This window comes from Haliotis rubra, unplaced genomic scaffold (assembly GCF_003918875.1).
Source record: "Haliotis rubra isolate DU_JTF1 unplaced genomic scaffold, ASM391887v1 Scf465, whole genome shotgun sequence".
Taxonomy (NCBI): Eukaryota; Metazoa; Mollusca; class Gastropoda; order Lepetellida; family Haliotidae; genus Haliotis; species Haliotis rubra.
The window spans coordinates 403,662-423,395 of record NW_025767152.1 but is presented as its reverse complement, the minus strand read 5'-3'; the positions used below and the strand labels follow the sequence as shown (position 1 = coordinate 423,395).

At 38.4% G+C, this 19,734-nt stretch overlaps 1 long non-coding RNA gene across 1 annotated transcript; it reads left to right on the top strand.

Moving 5' to 3' along the window:
- The first annotated feature begins 371 nt into the window (after nucleotides 1-371).
- LOC124290446 lies at nucleotides 372-17,038 on the top strand. The gene is made up of 3 exons (XR_006901930.1): nucleotides 372-386; nucleotides 4,546-4,549; nucleotides 16,899-17,038. It is a non-coding gene; the product is annotated as an uncharacterized LOC124290446 (long non-coding RNA).
- Nucleotides 17,039-19,734: the final 2,696 nt, after the last annotated feature.

Below are 19,734 nucleotides of genomic sequence, written 5' to 3'. Positions count from 1 at the left end.
GTGGAAACATGGTATCTTAAAAGATTTACATGAATTTGGATTGAGGGACAGATTACCTCAGTTCATATCTCAGTTTTTAAACAACAGACAATTTCAAGTACGGGTAGGTTCCACATTGTCTGATTATTTCCACCAAGATCAGGGCGTCCCTCAAGGCAGCATCCTGTCTGTCACCCTTTTTAGCATCAAAATTAACAGCCTCACTAACGTCTTGAACAGTTGTGTTGATGGGTCCCTTTTCGTGGACGATTTCAATATTTCATGTCGTGGTAAGAACATGCACGCAATAGAAAGGCAGCTACAACTCTGTCTTAACAAAATCCAAAAATGGGCCAATGAAAATGGCTTTAAGTTTTCAAAATCCAAAACAAATTGTATTCACTTTTGTCGTAAATACAAACCACACAAGGATCCAGACCTATCTTTAGATGGTACTCCCATCAAGGTAGTAGAAGAGGCCAAATTCCTGGGACTCATATTCGACCGTCACCTGACATTCTTACCACACATAAAATATTTGAAAACCAAGTGCTTGAAGGCTCTGGACTTACTAAAAGTCGTTTCAAATACAGAGTGGGGAGGGGATCAGACTACCCTCCTTCACTTGTACAGATCTTTGGTTCGCTCTAAACTAGACTACGGCTCCATTGTTTATGGTGGAGCCTGCAAAAGCAATTTAGAAAAATTAGATTCTATCCACCACCAAGGCCTGAGGCTCTGCCTGGGAGCTTTTAGGACCTCTCCCGTAGACAGTCTATATGCAGAGGCTAACGAACCTTCCCTTGAACAACGCCGCATTAAACTTTCACTGCAGTATATCACTAAATTACGTTCAAATCAGTCCAATCCAGCATACAATTGTGTTTTCAACCCTCTCTATGAAAACCTGTTTCCTAAACTGCCAAGCCTGGTTCCACCACTTGGAATCAGAATTCAACCACACATATCTGCAGCTAAAATTAATCTCAATATCATAGCACCTTACCGACTCCTGTCTTCGCCACCCTGGCAGATGGTGAAACCACAGGTCGACCTTACCCTCACTAAACTCAAAAGTCCGAAACAAATCCTTTGGTGTTCCAGCAGGAATACAACCAGTTACGTTCCAAGTATGACACCCATAGATCCATTTTCACAGACGGATCCAAGGATGAGGGCCAAGTTGCCAGTGCTACAGTCATTGGATCCAAGACTGTCTCCTCTAGGATTCCCGACAACAGTTCCATTTTCACTGCCGAGGCCAAAGCTATCTTCTCAGCTTTGACCTACATTAAACAGCAGAATCATTCCAAAAACTTCATCGTTTTACAGATTCATTATCTTGCCTTCAAGCACTTCAAAATGTTACTTCAAGTCACCCAATCATTCTGGACATTTTAGAACTTTACAACGACCTTTCTACTGGCCAATGTGACATCGTCCTCTGCTGGTTGCCGGGTCACGTCGGCATAGCAGGTAACACAAAAGCCGATGCTGCAGCTAAAGCAGCTCTTGACAAACCCTTATCTCCACTGCTGATCCCGTACAGTGATTTCAAACCCACTATCAAAAGCTATACTCGGGACCTCATGCAAAAGAGGTGGGACACTCAAGTAGGAAGAAATAAACTGTATGAACTGAAGCCAACAATTGGTTATACCTACTTGGGTTGTCAGTCAAGACGTGATGAGGTAATTTTACGACGATGTCGTATTGGCCACAGTCGGTTTACACATGACTATCTGCTGAAAACGGATGGGGATGGACCCCCCATGTGTGTCTCTTGCGATGAGGTTTTCACCATCAAGCATATTCTGCTTGACTGTGTGGACTTATCGTCTGCAAGGGACTTACACTATGATGCAACAAATCTGAAAGATCTGTTCTCCCGCGTGAGCGCTCATCTGATAGTGAACTACCTGAGGGAAGTTGATCTGTATCATAAATTGTAACTGTGTAATGTGACTAACAAATTGCCTGCCTTTAAATTTAGTGCTATGCCTTTTTCTGTCTTTAAATGACAATGTAATGAATATATGTTTTTGAAATAAAACTCATTTTGACTCCGTACTTACAATGTTTATTAATGCAGACTTGTTCTCGTCACTATATGGCTGGAATAATGCCGATGTGACGTAAATGAATGTGTGGTTCCCATTTGGTTCCACTCAACTGATCTGTATGAGACACTTTCAATCCGAGTTATTCTAAAGAAATATAGACCATGTTCAGAATGACTGAAGTCTGTCCAGCCCTGTTACTCGTGCGCAATCATCCAAGGAGTATCCAGTCCGACAGTATTCAAGAACTGAGGGGAGCCGCCAAAGTGGCCGCAAGGCACGATAAGATGGAGTGAAATGCCCAGCTAATCACAACCGATCAGATAATTCGGGAATAATTTCTATGTATTTCCCCGATAGATTCAATGCGTTTGTGGGAACAAAAGCTTGACCTCTTTAGAAACGAATGGTGGTGTGAAAAATGTGAAATGCGTGATAAGACCAAATTGAACGGTTTACAATCACTGGCGAAGCGCAATACGAATTGGTCAGTGTAAATATTTGCATTGGTAGGCATAGTGGAAGCGATGCGATGTATACAAGGCCTTATCTTGGACATTAATGTCACTGTTTGCATTCAATTAGGAGTTCCTACTGGGCTCAATGATCAGTATAACTAAAGCTGTATGGCCGTTCTGTCCTCAAAAGGAATGGCACAGTACTACAATGATATTGGTGGGTTCTGTTTTGAGAGTCTGGATAGGTGTATCATACTCACACCATCAATATCTCTTAGGGTAACGAAGATTGTACGGGTTATTTTAAAAGCGAATATTGTAAAGATTTTAAGGAAAGCGAGGGTAATTTGGGTTGTTAAGCGAACGTTGTAAAAGTTGTTAGAACAGCGAGGACTACAAATGTTCTGAGGACAGCGAAGTGTGTTAGTGTTTTTAGGAACGCGTAAGAGTTGCTTGGGCAGCGATGATTATAGGGTTGTTATCAAATGATTGTCGTTCTTTTCCACCCTGCATAAATTATTAGGAGTGTCGAAGTGGTAAGGAATGTGAAGGGTTTTTTTATAATGGCAAATACTGTAGCGATTGTTCTGATGGGAAAGATACTTTACTGGGTCAAGTTTCAGAAATGTATAATGATTGGAACATTCACATTACTATTAAAAACATAATAATATCGGAATATGGAGCGACAACGTGTCAAATAACTATGCCTTAGTGTTTGTCTGTGAATATGTATGATTTTGACAGAGACAAATAGTTGTTTTTAATCAAAGAGGAGTGAGATGGGAGATTCAGAACCTGGCCCCGATTTCTCGAAACAAACTTAAGTTGTTACTCAAATTTCAAACTGAGTTTGACAATTTGAAACAGCTGAATTTTTAACTCAACTGCATTTTCTAAATAAAAAAAGCCCAAACAACTTAAGTAATCTATCCACCAAACTCAAATTGTCTACTAAGTTTAAGTTTAATATTGATTTCAGTTTATTCTGGGAAATGCATTTTCCTGCGTTTTCTCAAATTTGAGTAAAAACTCCGACTTAAGTCAAAACTCAGACTTAAGTTTATTTCGAGAAATCGGGGCCTCATTCCATAAAGTGCAGAAGTGCATTAGAGAAGGTAGCATGTGGTTCAGGGACTGTGAGACAGACTGACTGGGTATCTGAACACATATTAAATGATTATTAAATTATTCTACCTTGACCTTATCAGTGCAACAGAACTGACAATTTCACTATGACCAAGACGCCATTCTTCAAATAAGGCAAATATTATTTCATGTTCACGATTGGCGACCTTAACGTCACTTCGTGGTAATTAATATCCAGTGACACAAAACTATGCAACGCCCTGAAGTCAAAATCGGCTTAATGCCGAAGGCATTTTGATAAGGCCAACGAAAGAAGCATTTCATGATCATTATTGTTGGAGTTAAATGTTATATGACATTTAAATGAACCACAATCCAGTGTACATCTAAATGCACATATATATGTACGTGTATGTATTGTTGTTATAAAATGGATGGAAATGTAGCCAAAAAGTGGAAATAAAAACAAAAAAACCCAAAGTCACTTTCTACTTACAAAAAAAATATATTGTTGGAGTGAGTTAGTGAATATACATTTACGCCGCTTTTAGCAATATTCCAGCAACATCACGTGGGGGACACAAGAAATGGGCTTCGCACATTGTACCCATGTGGGGAATCGAACCCGGGCCTTCGGCGTGACGAGCGAACGCTTTAACCACTAGGCTACCCAACCGCTGCCATTATTGTTGGAAAAGCTAATCAGTAATCATTATTGCTTATAAGAAGTTATTGTGAAAGTGAGATGGATGCGTTAAAATGTCTGCACGCAGTAGCATACCAAATTAAACCAAATAACTATGCCTGGGTGTTAGACTAGCGCTCAATCGCCAAACATAAATACTTTTGATAGAACAAAATAGTTCATTGTAAATTGAAAGAACCCACAGTGAGATCGAAGATTCAGACTCTGATTCCATAACGTGATGGGTTTTAGTATTGCAGAAAGTGCATTGCAGAATGGTACATGTGGTTCAGGATGTGGTAATCTGAAGACACATTAATAAATGATATTTAAATGAATCAATCTTGACCTTATCAGTTCAAAGGAAAATCAATTCTACTTTAGTTTTTCCTTTCCAGAAATGTCAATGTTACTGAGACTATAACGCCATTCTTCAAATAAGGTTATAAAAATGGTGATATTATTCAGTAAGGAAACGGATTACTTCTTGGAATATTTACGATTAGCGACCGTAATGTAACTTTATGGTAATAAATCTCTAATGACATAAAACTGTGAAACTCCCTAAAGGCATAATCAGCTTAACATCGGAGGCATTTTGAGTGATAAGCCCCACAAAAAATGCGTCTCATGATATTTAAAAGCTAATCATAAATCAATATTCCTTAAAGGAAGCTATTGCCAAAATGTCTGCGTGGAGTGACATACTGTAGACTGGATACAATTACTATTCAACTCTTGAGAGATATTTGAAAAACAACAACATCGGCTCACTCTATGTCCATGGTTGAAAGAAAACCATGTATATAAAGAGTCTGCTGCGTACCTTTTGACGTCCAGTGATGATTACTTGTTATACATTGGAATTGTGGTATTTCTGTCATGACAATTGACAATGTCGAAATACTCTGGATTATGGAAGCTGCGTTTCCGTTTCTCTAACGTAGTAGTGGGCAAAACAACTCGCTGAAAAACGAAATTACTGGAGAAGCTGGATATTCAGATAATGAGGTGAGGTGAAATTGGGTTTAACGTCGTGCTTGAGAATATGTCGCTTAAATGACGACGTGCATGCGTGTGTATGTATGACTGCTGGTTTTATAGTGCTTGAGATACCATGCCGCAGTAGCCTCAGACTTATAGCTGGTTTTATAGTGCTAGCCCAGGCTGAGATACCATGCAATATCTCAGTGAAGCATGAATACCCCGACTATGGACACGTTATACTGACTCTGAGCTAACCAGTCCTTGTTGTACCCATTAATGCCGAGCGCCATACTAGGCAGGGACCAAAAAGTACCATATTTACCATATTTTAACGTCTTTTGGAATGACGCGGCCGGGGATCTAACCCGCGACCTTCCGCTCTCCGGGCGGACGCTCTAACCACTACACCACGGAGGTGGTCATTCAGGAATGAATGTGTTGTGGGTCGACATAGATGTTTAGCTCCTCCTTTCAGAAAGAAACACTGTACGTTATTTCCAGTATTTCTGGGGAATCCTTGGTATTGACGGACCATTCTTTATAGTCAAACCAAAGCCATCTTACAACATGTGTCCTATCACTTCATTATGCATTTGTAATTATTGTTTATTTATAATATAATGCTACTGACTTTAAATACAAGAAGACAACTCTCTATCGGGTGCTATTTACACAAAGCAAGGAAATTGTCCCTTGCAGCGTATTCTCACCATCCACTTTCTATGTCTATTGGTTTGTTTTCTAATAATGTATCTTTAATTCCATTCAAATTAGAATAAACCTATTCAAAGGTCATGAACTTTTCCCAATGAAAATCTATCCAAAACAAAGTGAGATCAAAGATCATTTCTGAATATCGGTACCTGCTATCTACAGCAGATACCACAAGAAACATTTCCCTTCTACTCTTAAAACGTATTGATGGATATTTCTGATCATGGCAGACCCTTGACGCTTGGTATGGTTTCCTACACACTAAAGAGATATGTTCTGGAGGAGACAGAAGTATATATTTGTGAACAGACGCAAGTTAATGACTGAAAGCGCTTCAAATCTAAACCTTTCATGTCCTTGAAATCCAGTATTGCCAGCGGTATAATGCCACTTTTGAAGAAAATACAGAAACGATGTTTTGTTACTTTCGGACTTTCTTGTCTGGAATGGTTAGGTTGAGTGACTCTGCCTTTCCTGAGTGGAAGGAACCCTAACGGATCCCTGAGCTTGGAAGCCCCTTGCCAATCACAGATCAGTCAGGAAGACATATCCATTTAGCTTGTTGGGTGATGCTTTCGCCTTTAGTGATACCCGCGAGTAGGGTTATGGTACTGACTCGACTTCGAATCTTTATCAGGGCTAGACAGGATTCGAACCCAACACACCCAAGAGACACAACTCTGCACAAGAAATTGCAGCATCCTGGAGAAAGTGTCCATCCCTGTCCCGTCTCAGCCTGTAATTCGTATCTATATAAAACACATAGTTATTTCATGTTTGATGAGGGTATATGCATATATTGAGATGTGTTTGTTGTTTAACGCCGTATATTGCAATATTAAGACCTTCTGTCCAGCAGCAACTCATGCCGTTTGGTCGTCTTACTTCTTAGGTTCCTGAGGAAAGAATCTAACCCAGAGTCAACGTTGGGCCTTTCAGTCGGTGTAATCACATGCACAGGTTTGGTATATAATATAGGTATGTAGGTGTGAGCCCGTTGTTTGTAGATTATAAATAATGTGTTTTGGGGCTGTATTACGCCCAGAAGTAACCTATCCGATATCATTATCCAAATTGAAAAGTTCAAAGTAATACAGATCTTAGAATTTTACAAGTACTTCTGGGCACTTCATGAGCACTGTTAGGTGCTGAGTGACTTTAAATCTTAACTCATTCAATCACTGTTAGGTGCTGAAACAATGGGAAAAATACTCAAATAAACATGATGACTGATTTCTGACTCGCCTGAAGGACGCGCTCTGCGGAGAAATTGCGGAGAGTAGGACGACTGAGCCATCGGTGCCGTCTTTGTCATTCTCAAATATGTTTCACGCCTGTTTGATGTAATCACGTTTGTATCTCTCATGAACTTTACTAAAGTGTTAATCTCTACACCTTCAACTATTTTGGACTGTTGTCATCCCCATTGCCTGCGCGTTGTAATCATATTTGTCACTCTCGAGGACTTTACTGAAGTGTTAACGTCGATATCTAAGTCACTTTAGACTGTTGACATTAATAGCTTTTGTGTTTTCATCACTTTATATTTAAATACGCTCTTAATCATTATCATCAACGGGCGGTGATTGGTATGCTAATAACTTCATTACGTAACTATGACAAGCAATGCGGAAACATTTTTCATAGAAAATACATATGAAAAGAAGCTAAAAACATTACAATAGCTAATCCTTTTTCCGGTTGGCAAACTAAACATCATGATATTACAAATTCCAGGTGCTCTTCAACTTATGACATAGTTTTATAATGCAATAAGGAAAGAATATAGTATATAAATCAAAACTGAGTGCAGTTGAACCCAAAAGACTTATCGAACACTCCCATGACAGATTTATGTATTTAGATCAATACTAATTGAAAAGTTGTCTGGATATACAGCCTGATACGCTATAATGAAATATGTTCATATTAAACCCTATAATATATATACAGAATAATAAATCATACGTGACTTTTCCAAGTTGTCTGTAATTGAATCCCGCACCATCTCGGGACCACGGGAAGTGCCACGACGTAATTCCTATTAGTCTGATGATGCCATTGCATGTCTGCTACCAAGGATACCTTGTCCAGTTGCCTGACTCAGCAAGGATATGTCAGTGACGAATTGCATGTGTTTGTTAATAGCTGACGTGGGAACAATAACTGGAAAACAAGCTATTTTTTGTGAACAGCTGAAAATGTAGTTCTTCAAAGCTGAAGATATGACTCACTTCAATATATAAATATAGCATATTTATCACGTATTCTCAGGAACATGAATAGTAATCAGGGTAGCATAGCTCAAGATTATTATGCTTTCCCAATGGTTTTGTGATCGTTACACTTTCTTTTTGTCGCTTCTCCAATATCTTTCAAATCGTCTTCCCTTTCGCAGTTTATTCTCATTCCCATTTCAGTTCCAAATTAAGGGACTTACGGGTTCCTTAATTCTCGATGGTTTCTTGATAGAATTGCCCGATAAACATCTTCATACAGTTTTATTTTTATTAATTAAACATCATTGTGTTATCATGCTCATTTTATACATCTTTCTGAGGTTTGCATCTTCTGAACATGCCAGAAACCTATGATCGTGAGTTCGAATCCCGGTTCTTCCCGACCGTGTTTCTGTTTTTTTCTACTTTGCAGTGGTGTTTTCAGTTATTGAACACATGTTCAGTTTGTTAATAAAATGAATGGTGGGTTATCAAACATGATTCTTACTTCTAGCATGTATAGTTGTGTGTACATGGCACTTTATTATGGATAACAACTTCTTTATGTAATTGGAATATTCGTAATAATTCTCACTCACTCAAAAACACAACAGCTTTTCTCAGGTATCGTGAAGTGCACTTCAAGCTCATTTCACGCATGATTTATCATACTTTCTTACATACACGCCGGATCATACACATAATATACATATGTATATCATAACACTGGTATTTGTTTGTTTTTTCAGACTGATAAATCACCCTAATAAGTGCCCAATAGTCCTTTGGTGTGAATACCTTCTCACACAACAGATTCAAGTTGTAACCCCGTCATAATTCATTAAGGACACATGCGTCGTTCATTCAAAATTACCACTTCATGTTAGATATGTGCAATATGAATCTACAGTTGATTACACGTAGAAGGGTTGATGTCAAAAACTGGTGTTCAGTGATCAGATACATCAACGAGATTCCAGGTACAAGTTCGCTGTACATGAATAGCACACTCTTCTGTCTATTCCGTTCCGTGTTTGTTATGATGTGCTATAGTACAGAATGTTGTGATTAAACATAAACAACTACCTCTCCACATGCTCAGATAAAACACTTGCACTTGAACAATGGATTTGATCAAGAACTTATATACGCATTAATACTAAAACCTCGGCTGCCTAAAAACAGCGACAAAGAAACAACATAAGACATTTGTGCTGACCGCAGAATGCACTGTACGATTCCGACTGTTTGTTTATGAATCTCTATAGAACAGTGATCATACAAGATGTTCCCGAAAAGGTGACCGTGTCCTGCCCCATCGATGGCATCTGTAATGAACATCTGCAACGGTTGTCACTGTCGCCAACAAACGGCAAAACACAACCAATAAGTAATAGATCACTTTCGAATCACCATGTACTGTTATCTTTTTAGCCTCCATCAAAATAGTTGTATGATCTTTCCCTGGCAGTGTATATGACAGCACCACGAATACAGAAACAGGGAGGAGAAACTGATTGGTCAGTGTAATGTCACGTGATGACAAATATTACAGCTTGTTGTTGCAGATGACATTTGGATGCAGGTCAAGGCTACAAAAGAAATTATGGGGCATTGCAAGTGGTGCGTTACTTTATTACTTGTGCTTTAGGTCTGTTTTTCCTTTTTACATATAATATCTATATATGCAACTTCCTTTATAACTGCTGCCAACCGCTGAGGAGACACTGCAGGGGTAAACAGTGGTATATTCAGTGCGCACTCACTCCATGTCGAGTGTTGTTATATGTACTTACTAGCAGTATCTGGAACCAGATTCTGAAATCATAAATACGCATACAGTCAAATGATAATACTTTTCTTTTAATTTGCCCTATTTATAATTCCCTGAGAAAGTTGTACATCAAGAAATATTATTTTGTTCATCCAAACCTTTATAAATTCTCAGCATTGTAATTAACAAAAACATACAATACTTCAAAACGTGTCCATGTTTGCTAACTGTGCCATGTTGTTTAGAACATAATATATCTCAGACCACAATGTAAGCTACTCTTGATTATTTTCTCTTCTTCATGTGTATTACTTGATCGTGTAAATATTGTCTTGTAAATATTGTCTCCAGGCAAAAAGATTTGTGTACCTTGAAATTAGTATCTCAACTCCCTGGGAATACCATCATTCTGTTTATGCAAGCACTGTTCAAATTATCGAGTATCTGTTTAATTTTCTGTTAGATATATTCTGTTACAGCCTTGTACTCGTCAGGTCTTCGGCGTGACGAGCCAAGGCTTTAACCACTAGGCTACCCCACCGCCCCTTGTATCTACGAGACATATGTCATGGTTATCGGACTCGCCGACTAACTGCCCCTGGGCTTGTGTTTGATCTCATCGCCCAGATGATCACCTGCATCTTTTGGTAAAAAAAATGTGGTTACCATGGTTATCACCGGATTATTGTAGATACTTTGATTTTGAATGGGAATGTATGTCAAACTGTCACTTATAATGACAATATTCACGCTAAAGCGTGCTTTCAGGTGTCAAGGTTTGTTTCCATATTCCTACTGGGGTGACGCTTGTAACCCCTTGTCGATTGCTGTCGGCGATAATAACTGACCTTGTGATATAGGGTTTGCGCAGAGTGAGTGATTGATTGCATTGTATGATTCCGAATGTTTCTGTGCATTTTCAGAACCAATTTCTGAGCTACTGAACACATGAACACACTTGCACATTATATTTTTGGATTTATCGTTCAGTGATATAAACATGTTTTTGTAATGTGCTTCCTACTGTGTGTCAAGTTAGGACTCGCTGGCCATTCCTAAGTTCTCCCGCCCGGCCTTCAAAAGTTCATGAATCCCTATTGGGTTTCATCAAATGTCTGTCAATTTTGCATTTGTTAATTATTTCGGTTTTTTTTCAGTCACTCCAAACGAACTTCCAACTGATTAACATAAAACAAACATGACTTTTATCAATGCTGGTGGTTTGGAATGTTAACGAGAAAAGCACAAGAGAAGTGGTAATTAAATATTGCACTAGACTTCGAGACCAGAAAAGAGATTTGAGCTTGGTCTTCAGTTTTCTATGTCTTTTCTCATACTGTGAGATGGAGGGAGAGAAGGTATGTTATTAAAGAGATCAAGTATCACTGTTTCATCTGTATTTAATAACTAATAATTTCTTCTGATATATACTGATTTTGGAGTAAACGAGTGAGTGAGTGAGTCAGTGTAGTTTTACGCCGTACTCAGGGCTGCACTGGCACTCTTTGGAAGAAAACGGAGATCATTGCAGCCAAAATTCAATTATTGGTGTTCTTATTCCCCATCCTTCTTCGTTCCCAAACTGAATCAAGGCGTTTGTCACGTCAGGATATAAGTGGATAGAAAGCAACACATATGGCTAGATGGATTGAACTGAAAATCAAAATTTCTGGACCACTGTTCTACAGAAACACTACCTCCTTGCCAGAATTCAGTGAACCTTATAACTGCAATTGCTACACGACTAATGCACTGTGAAGCTTCCCAGACCTGCGTAACAAACAGTTTTTTTTCTTGGGAACAAGATAGAAATAGCTGTGGAAATAACCTAAATGTCAAGGAGTCCTCAGTTTTTCTTAAGATCCCGACGATGTTGGATCACAGCTTTTTAGGACGCATTAGTTTAATGAAGCCGATAAACAGACTCTTTTGACATCCTTCCCTCCAATAAGTACCATTGCTTGCCTATTGATTCAATGCTTCTTTGCTGATCTCTGGCTATTACAGTCGTAATTGTGAATGGACTAAAAGTGACATGTGCTGGAAAGACTTAATGAATTAACAAGACCTTCCTTATTTTCGGTCTAACGAGGCGGTCGATTAAAACGTGGTCGTGGTTCTAGTTTCGATTGTGATGGAAGAATCCTGAGGAAAACTTCACTGGCTTCAGCAGCTGGATTCTAATTGCAAAATTTAAAAGTTCAGCTAGTTGTCACAAAGTGGTGTGTTGTCTGCATGTGTTGACTGTCAGTGACAGTCACTGGTAAGGCTGGACACGCTCACATTGTCACAAACCCCTGGCGCTATTTTATTGTGGTGTAGGAACAGTTGATATTACGTCCATCACTGTTTTCCCTCGTCCCAATACCAACCGTTTCCTCGGTTAATCAAGAGGATTATTCTCTAACGTTAAAGGGTATTATTTATTGACAGGCTGGTGCAGAGTACGCTAAACACGATTGCAATATATAGGGACAATATATTCAAAATCCTCTGCACGTCACTGGAGCGCACTGATAAGCTATGATGCAATGGCTTCTGGACATTATCCTTGTACTGTTCATGACGTCAATAACAGTCAAGGGTGCTGGCTGCTTAAACAAATCCCTGACAGCCTACATCCGTTTCAGATCCGAATAGCATTAAGTAATAATAAGTTGATCGGAGAGTGGCATACAGAATCAGCGGTATGGAAGCGCGCGTGGGTCATAAACTCAAGTGCGGAGGTGGCTTTGCACAACTGAATAGCTAATGAAAACGGTAATAAGGAAAAGTAGAGAGGATATTTCTGAGTAACGGCATGGGGGAATCTTTGGGGATAGTTGATTGTTTATAACATGGAAGGAGTGAGATGAGAATAATCAAATAGATGGGTTTGTGTTGCTGGCTTTTCCTGCCATGTACCAATAAACAGAGGTTGTCACGCGAATCACTGAATACCAGTTTTTGACATCAACCCTTCTTGATGTAATCAATTATAGATTCTACCAGCAGCATTTGTTCAGTCAAATATCTCAAGAACATTTCACGAATTGAAAATGAATTGGTAGTCTTGTATGAACTATGCGTGTGTCCTTAATGAATTATGAATGTAACTGACAAGCTTTAACCGAACTTGAATCTCTAGTGCGAGGAGGCATTCATACCATATGACTTTTGTGCAGGCGTTTTTTATTTATCTGTCTGCAATAATAAGCAAATGTCAGTACAATGATTAAATTTTATACCATGATATATATTCTGTGTATGATACGGCATATTTGTAAGTAAGTAAGAGTAACCGAGAAGTGAGACTGAAGTGTGCTTCACAATACCTCGGAAAATATATTGTGTTTTTTTGAGTGGGTGAGAATTCTTAAGAATATTCCAATTTTATCACGACATAGTGTTATAGTGGATAAAAGACCGACGTGATGCGGGTCTCGGACCTTTACAGCTTTGTTCAAACGAGTATAGTGCTGACAAAACCTAGAAATACATATCTTGTATTCTTGAAAATGTATAGTTCAACAGATTCCTCAGTTGTGGGTATCTCAACTGCAGGATATGACCTATTTTCAGTTCAGTAGTATGTGGTTTAAACTCTGTGTCAGCAGGGTTATAGTAATATTACAACTCGTGTTTTCTGGCATGTGTTGAAACAAAATGAAGGAATTGCTTAGAAAGCTAGCACTGGAACAAACGTAACCAAACACTTTAGCTGAAAAAATACCATCACCCAAAAAAGTAACACGATAAAAAATAAAAAATAGAAACAAAACAAGCAAACAGAAAGAACCCCCCTCCCTTCCCCTCAACTTAAATACAATATACAACAGACAAAAAAAGAGACTTTTCATAAGAATGCTAGTTTAATTCTGTCATTCTGTCTATACCCTGTGAACACAGTGACATCGGTTTTATGTTGTGCAAGTTGTTAATTGTAGTTCTCGTAGGTGAATGTTAATTATACACTCCAGAAGGACTGACTGACTGATTTTGGTTTTACGCCGCTTTTAGCAATATTCCAACAACATCACGGCGGGGGACACCAGAAATGGGCTTCACACATTGTACCCATGTGGGGATTCGAACCCAGGTCTTCGGCTTGACGAGCCAACGCTTTAACCACTAGGCTACCCCACCGCCCCACACTCCAGAAGGAGACAATCACCATTCCCGAATGCATGTACTGTTTGACCTAGAGTGACTGATGTGTTGAATACATGGCATTCCTCCTTTGATGGCAGTGCAACGATGTTGTTGCTACTGCTGTTGCTGTTGATCATCAATAAAGCACGTATGTTCGCATCAAAATAGAACTGTATGTCACCTATACTAGAGAATTTTACGGATCGTATCTTCTAGAAATATTATCGTAATTACCCAGTCGGAACTGACCCTAAGTATATTAGAGATCTTGATTGCTGAAGATTTAGCGAGTTACGTGGTTAACCACAGTATATGTGACACAAATCCCTAAGCACCAGATGCACTCAGATCCACTCGGCTTACTCCGTTAACAAGATAATTCCTTCGTCAACGTCGGAGTATGGATACATACTCTCACTGGAGCCACTTTACCACAAGATCTCTACGCTCAGTGTACGTACGCATAAAGGATGTTTTTGAAAACAGCGTATTGACAGTTGTCCCTTGTATTTGTGTTGAACAGTATGTAAGTTACACAGCGTTGTATTAGCAGGTAAGTCCAAAGAGGGCGTTTTTCCAATTTGATGTAAGCAATAAGGTTTATGTCTTCAAATTATAAAATAATCAGGGCGAACTCAGGTTTATGCCAATCCTAACGAATGCTACTTTATCACAAGAAAGGCATTCACCTGGAGGAAAAATCAAAGTAATATAGATTCTATTTAAAGTTTTCGCAAGGATAACATCTGACGTCACGATTCCAGTGAGTAGTCCTTTTGAGTTAGCATATCGTCACATATGACGTCATGGCGAATATGACGTCACATGAGAAATCATTGTTATTTTCTCCAACGAACAATCTAATATATCCATTAGCTCTGCCACAGTTCTCAGTGCAACATATTAAACATGAATATTGAGACATGACGCTTGTTTCATCACTGCACGCTTACTCAGTATTCCCTTAGGGAATAGCAAGAAGTATGTCTGAAGTGCCGTGACACAGAATAAAAGACGTTGTTATCCATAATTCAGTGTCATGTTGTCACAACTGCACAGGTTAGAAGTAAGAATCATGTTTGATAACCAATCATTCATTTTATAAACACTGACTGACTGACTGAGTTTGGTTTTACGCCGCTTTTAGCAATATTCCAGCAACATCACGGCGGGGACACCAGAAATGGGCTTCACACATTGTACCCATGTGGGGATTCGAACCCGGGTCTTCGGCGTGACGAGCCAACGCTTTAACCACTAGGCTACCCCACCGCCCCCATTTTATAAACAAACTGAATATGTGTACATTAAATGCACAAAGTCCGCTGCAACACAGTTAACCTGGAAATATTCTCTTTTAAGTGAGGGAAAAACACTTTGATGAAAATACAAGCGTCCATTTGTACGGATTATCAAGGTTCTGATAAGCTCCGATTCTGATACAATCCCAGAAATCCCTTGCCTCCTACGTCTTGCGGAGAATCTGTGTTGTTGGTCCCCAGCAACCTTTAGTGGTTGGTAAGGAAATCTTCGCAACCCTACGTCGGGGTTGATCTGGATATCAATCCATGGATTGTCTGACCCCCTATTTGGTTACCATCTAACGACCGTCATATAACTTTACACCAGAAACAAACAAACCAGCTTTATATAGCGCAGTGTACATACAAATTTGATGTAACTGAATGATATGAATAAACAGAACACTTAATGACACCAACTATGCACTCCATCACCGAAATATTCCTCATATTCTTCATCTAAGAAGGCTTCAGAACTGATGGTTTTGAATCCAAGTAACAAAAATAAGTGCTTTGAGCACTTCGGAGGAAACAAAGCTAATTGCAACGATGACATTCTATTCAATATCCTCCACAAATTGTACTTTCTTCTTAATTATTATTTATTATGGTAGATGTTTTAATTAAAATATGTTGTGTCTTGTTCATGAGTAAAATATAAAGTGATCAAACAAGCGATTGAAATGAAAATCCTGTGAAAAATCCCATATTCATGTCAATAAGTATAAAAAACAAGTTCGTTTTGTGCTTTTCATCGAGGCATGTCAAACCACTTGAAACCAACACACACGTTTCATCACTCCTTCAGTGATGTAAGTCTCAGATATGCACAACTCTATTTTTAACCAACTAATACAGGCATGGAGCTGACAAAACCCAGAAACGCGGTCGGGAAGGACCGGGATTCGAACTCACGATCATAGGTTTCTGACATGTTCAGGGGATGCAAACGTCAGGAAGAGGCCCGAAAATGAGTATGATAGCACAACGATGTTTAATTGATAACGTTATCTAATGACGTGTATTGAGCAATTCTATCAAGGAATCGTCGAGTATTAGGAACCCGTAAGTCCCTTAATTTGGAGCTGAAAAGGGAACGAGTATGCATTACAGAAGCAGAGGAGAAGATCAAAGTGTAGTCCTGCGGAAAGCACTAGAGAGACTCTTGAGCTATGCTATCCTGATTACTATTCATGTTTCTGAGAATACGTGATAGATATGCTGTATTTACATATCCACGTGAGTCATATCTTCAGCTTTGACGAACTACATCTTCAGCTGTTCACAAAAACATATTGTTTTTCCAGTTATTGTTCCCACGTCAGCTATTAACAAACACATGCAATTTGTCACTGACATATACTTGCTGAGCCAGGCAACTGAGCAAGGCATCCTTGGTAGCAGACATGCAATGGCACCGTCACTGTAATGGGGGTTACATCAAGGCACTCCCTGTGGTCCCGAGATGGTACGGGATTCAATTACAGACAACATGGATAAGGTTCACTCCCCAAAGACAGATCTCCCATAAGACAGACACAATGAGTACACTAATTAGCTGAGACTGGCTGTCCACCCCTATTTACTTAATGAGCTGATCCAGAGTCACTACAGAGTATAGTAACAACACACTCCTATCACCTGTGCCCTTCTCAAAACATATTACTAATACTATTACTGATCAGAACAGAATAGAACCGAAATTCTATTCTCAAAAATCACATATAGTGACACAGAGAACATACAGCATATTGATACATTTTATAACATTGAACAAAGTCCAGTTTTGATAGATTTGGCAGCTTTGGAGTTAAGCGGTGAATAATCACTTTTCATTAGATAAACATGTTTTTCAATAGTAAGATGTTTACAGAACTAATAAAAAATGAAGTTCACCACAGACATCTAACTTCACACTATGCATAAGCTCACCTCAATAAGCTTATTTACATGTTCGAGGCCAGTTACATCATGTTCATAAAGAAAACACTCAAGATCATGCAAGTATAAATAACTGGAGAATAGGACGTTTTTATAACAGTTGTTGATTTAGTTTTTGCAAATAACCGGAGAACAGGATGTTTTTAGTACTTAAGATTATTTGAAGATGAAAGTGAAATGGTATTTATAAAATTCAGTATAAACAAAGTATATAACTGGAGAACAGGATGTTTTCTAATAGTTATGTTTCAAATGACTCTTTTTCCATGACTTTTTTCTATGACTCTTTTCCGATCACCCTTCTAGATGGCTTCCTGTATGCCAAGAACAAGGTGAAAGGAAAAAGTGATGATGTTCAAGTGACTTTCTAGTAAGTCTTATCTGTGCACTGACAAACATGTGATGTAAAATAATATCGTGCTTGGTCTCATATGTTTGATAGGTACATGCATATAAATTATTATTTTTGATAATATTCACGAGTAAATGTGATCTGGCAAATATATGTTGATGTACATATACACTACACGCCAAAAGAAACGTTACCCTCCTACCTTTATGAATAACTTCAAAACTATCAAAGATATGTTAGAAGGTATTAGTTTAAAAGAAAGCTTAACAACACAGCTTTATGCAACTCACGAAACTAAATTCTCAAATGCATTCATATTTAGGTGAAATGCATCTTTTTCAGAGTTGAGTTGAATTGTCCTATTTTCGTCCATGCCGAAATAAACCAATAAGAGTGATTTAGATATCCAAAAGGGAGGTTGAATAAAATTATGCTTTGAGACAAAGATAAACCATTTAAATCACCATTTTCAACTATTAAAACAAGAAACAACTGCTATAGAGTGTGTAAAATTGTAAAATAATCATTCCTATGATTTCAGTCTTTTGAAACATTTTCTGCTGATTTGCATTAGTGAAAACAAGTAAAACGTGTCTTTGATATTGTGAAAAAATGTTTAGGAACATCTAAAATTATCTTTGTTAACATTTCTGTTTGCAAAGTAAGATTTTTCCATTTTCTTTTTACACATAGCAATATCAATAGCCAAAACGCAGCAATATTCAAGCAGTTATTGCATCCATTTCACCAGAATGATTCTATCGGGTATGAAGAGTTGAAATATGTTGATGCAATATGTCTTAATTCAAAAATCATAATTGATTACATGAATTGATAAAACTATAGTTAATACCTAATGTTGTCTTTTTTATCTGGGAAAATGCCATTATTATCAAGGGTACAGCTTAAATAAGCCTTATGCAACCAACCATAATATGTGCTGTTTTAAGCGGTCTGTCTTTTGGGAGGTCTGTCTTATGGGAAGATACACTTGGAAAGGGCATGTATGATTTATTATTCTGTATATATATTATAGGGTTTAATATGAACATATTTCATTATGGTGTATTAGGCAACGTTTTGTTTAGCATTGATCTGAATACATAAATCTGTCAAGGGAGAGTGTGATGAGTCTTTTGACTTTAACCACACTCAGTTTTGAACAAGTTATATATTCGATTCCTTCCTCATTTCCTTGTAAAACTATGTTATACGTTGAAGAGCACCTGGATTTTTTAATTTTACAATGGTTAGTTTGTCAAGAGGAAAAGAATTAGCTATCGTAATATGTATTTGGTTTCTTTGCATATATATTGTCTGTAACAGATTTACAGCATTGCTTGCCATAGTTACGTTATGCATTATTACGCAAGCATACAAATAACCGCCCGTTGGTAACAATGGTTAAGATTCTAATTGATTATATAGTGACGATAACACTACAACTGTGAATGCCAGCAGTCCAAACTGACTGCGGATGTTGACGTTAACTCTTCAGTAAAGTCAGTCCATCAGACTGACAAACATGATTACAACACGCAGGCAATGGGGACAACAATGACAACAGTCAATGTATACGGCTGACGGTGAAGAACGACAACAGTCCAAAGTATACGCAGCTGAAGGTGAAAAGAGATTTTCACGTTAGTAAAGTTCATGAGAGAGAAATGCAAACGTGATTACAATCGATACAGGCGTACCCCACCGCCCCGAGAATGACAAAGATCTTTTTCGAGAATGACATTGTTTCAGCGCATGGCAGTGATCACGAAGTGCCCCGAAGTAGAAATAAATGTCTACATATTCCTTTCCTGCCCCTGCTGAAATGCACTTCTAATCGTAAAACCAGCCACCACTACCGAAATACACCGTAGACGTATCAAATGGGAACTTGACCACATTTTGTCGTTTAGATGGATAACTGCTAAGCATATCAGCATAGGATTTCTTCATGGGCGCTGCAATCGCCTGTGTCAAACGTACATATTCATTATTCAAGAATCTGCCAACTGTCTCGTTTAGATGGATAATACTCATATCGGAT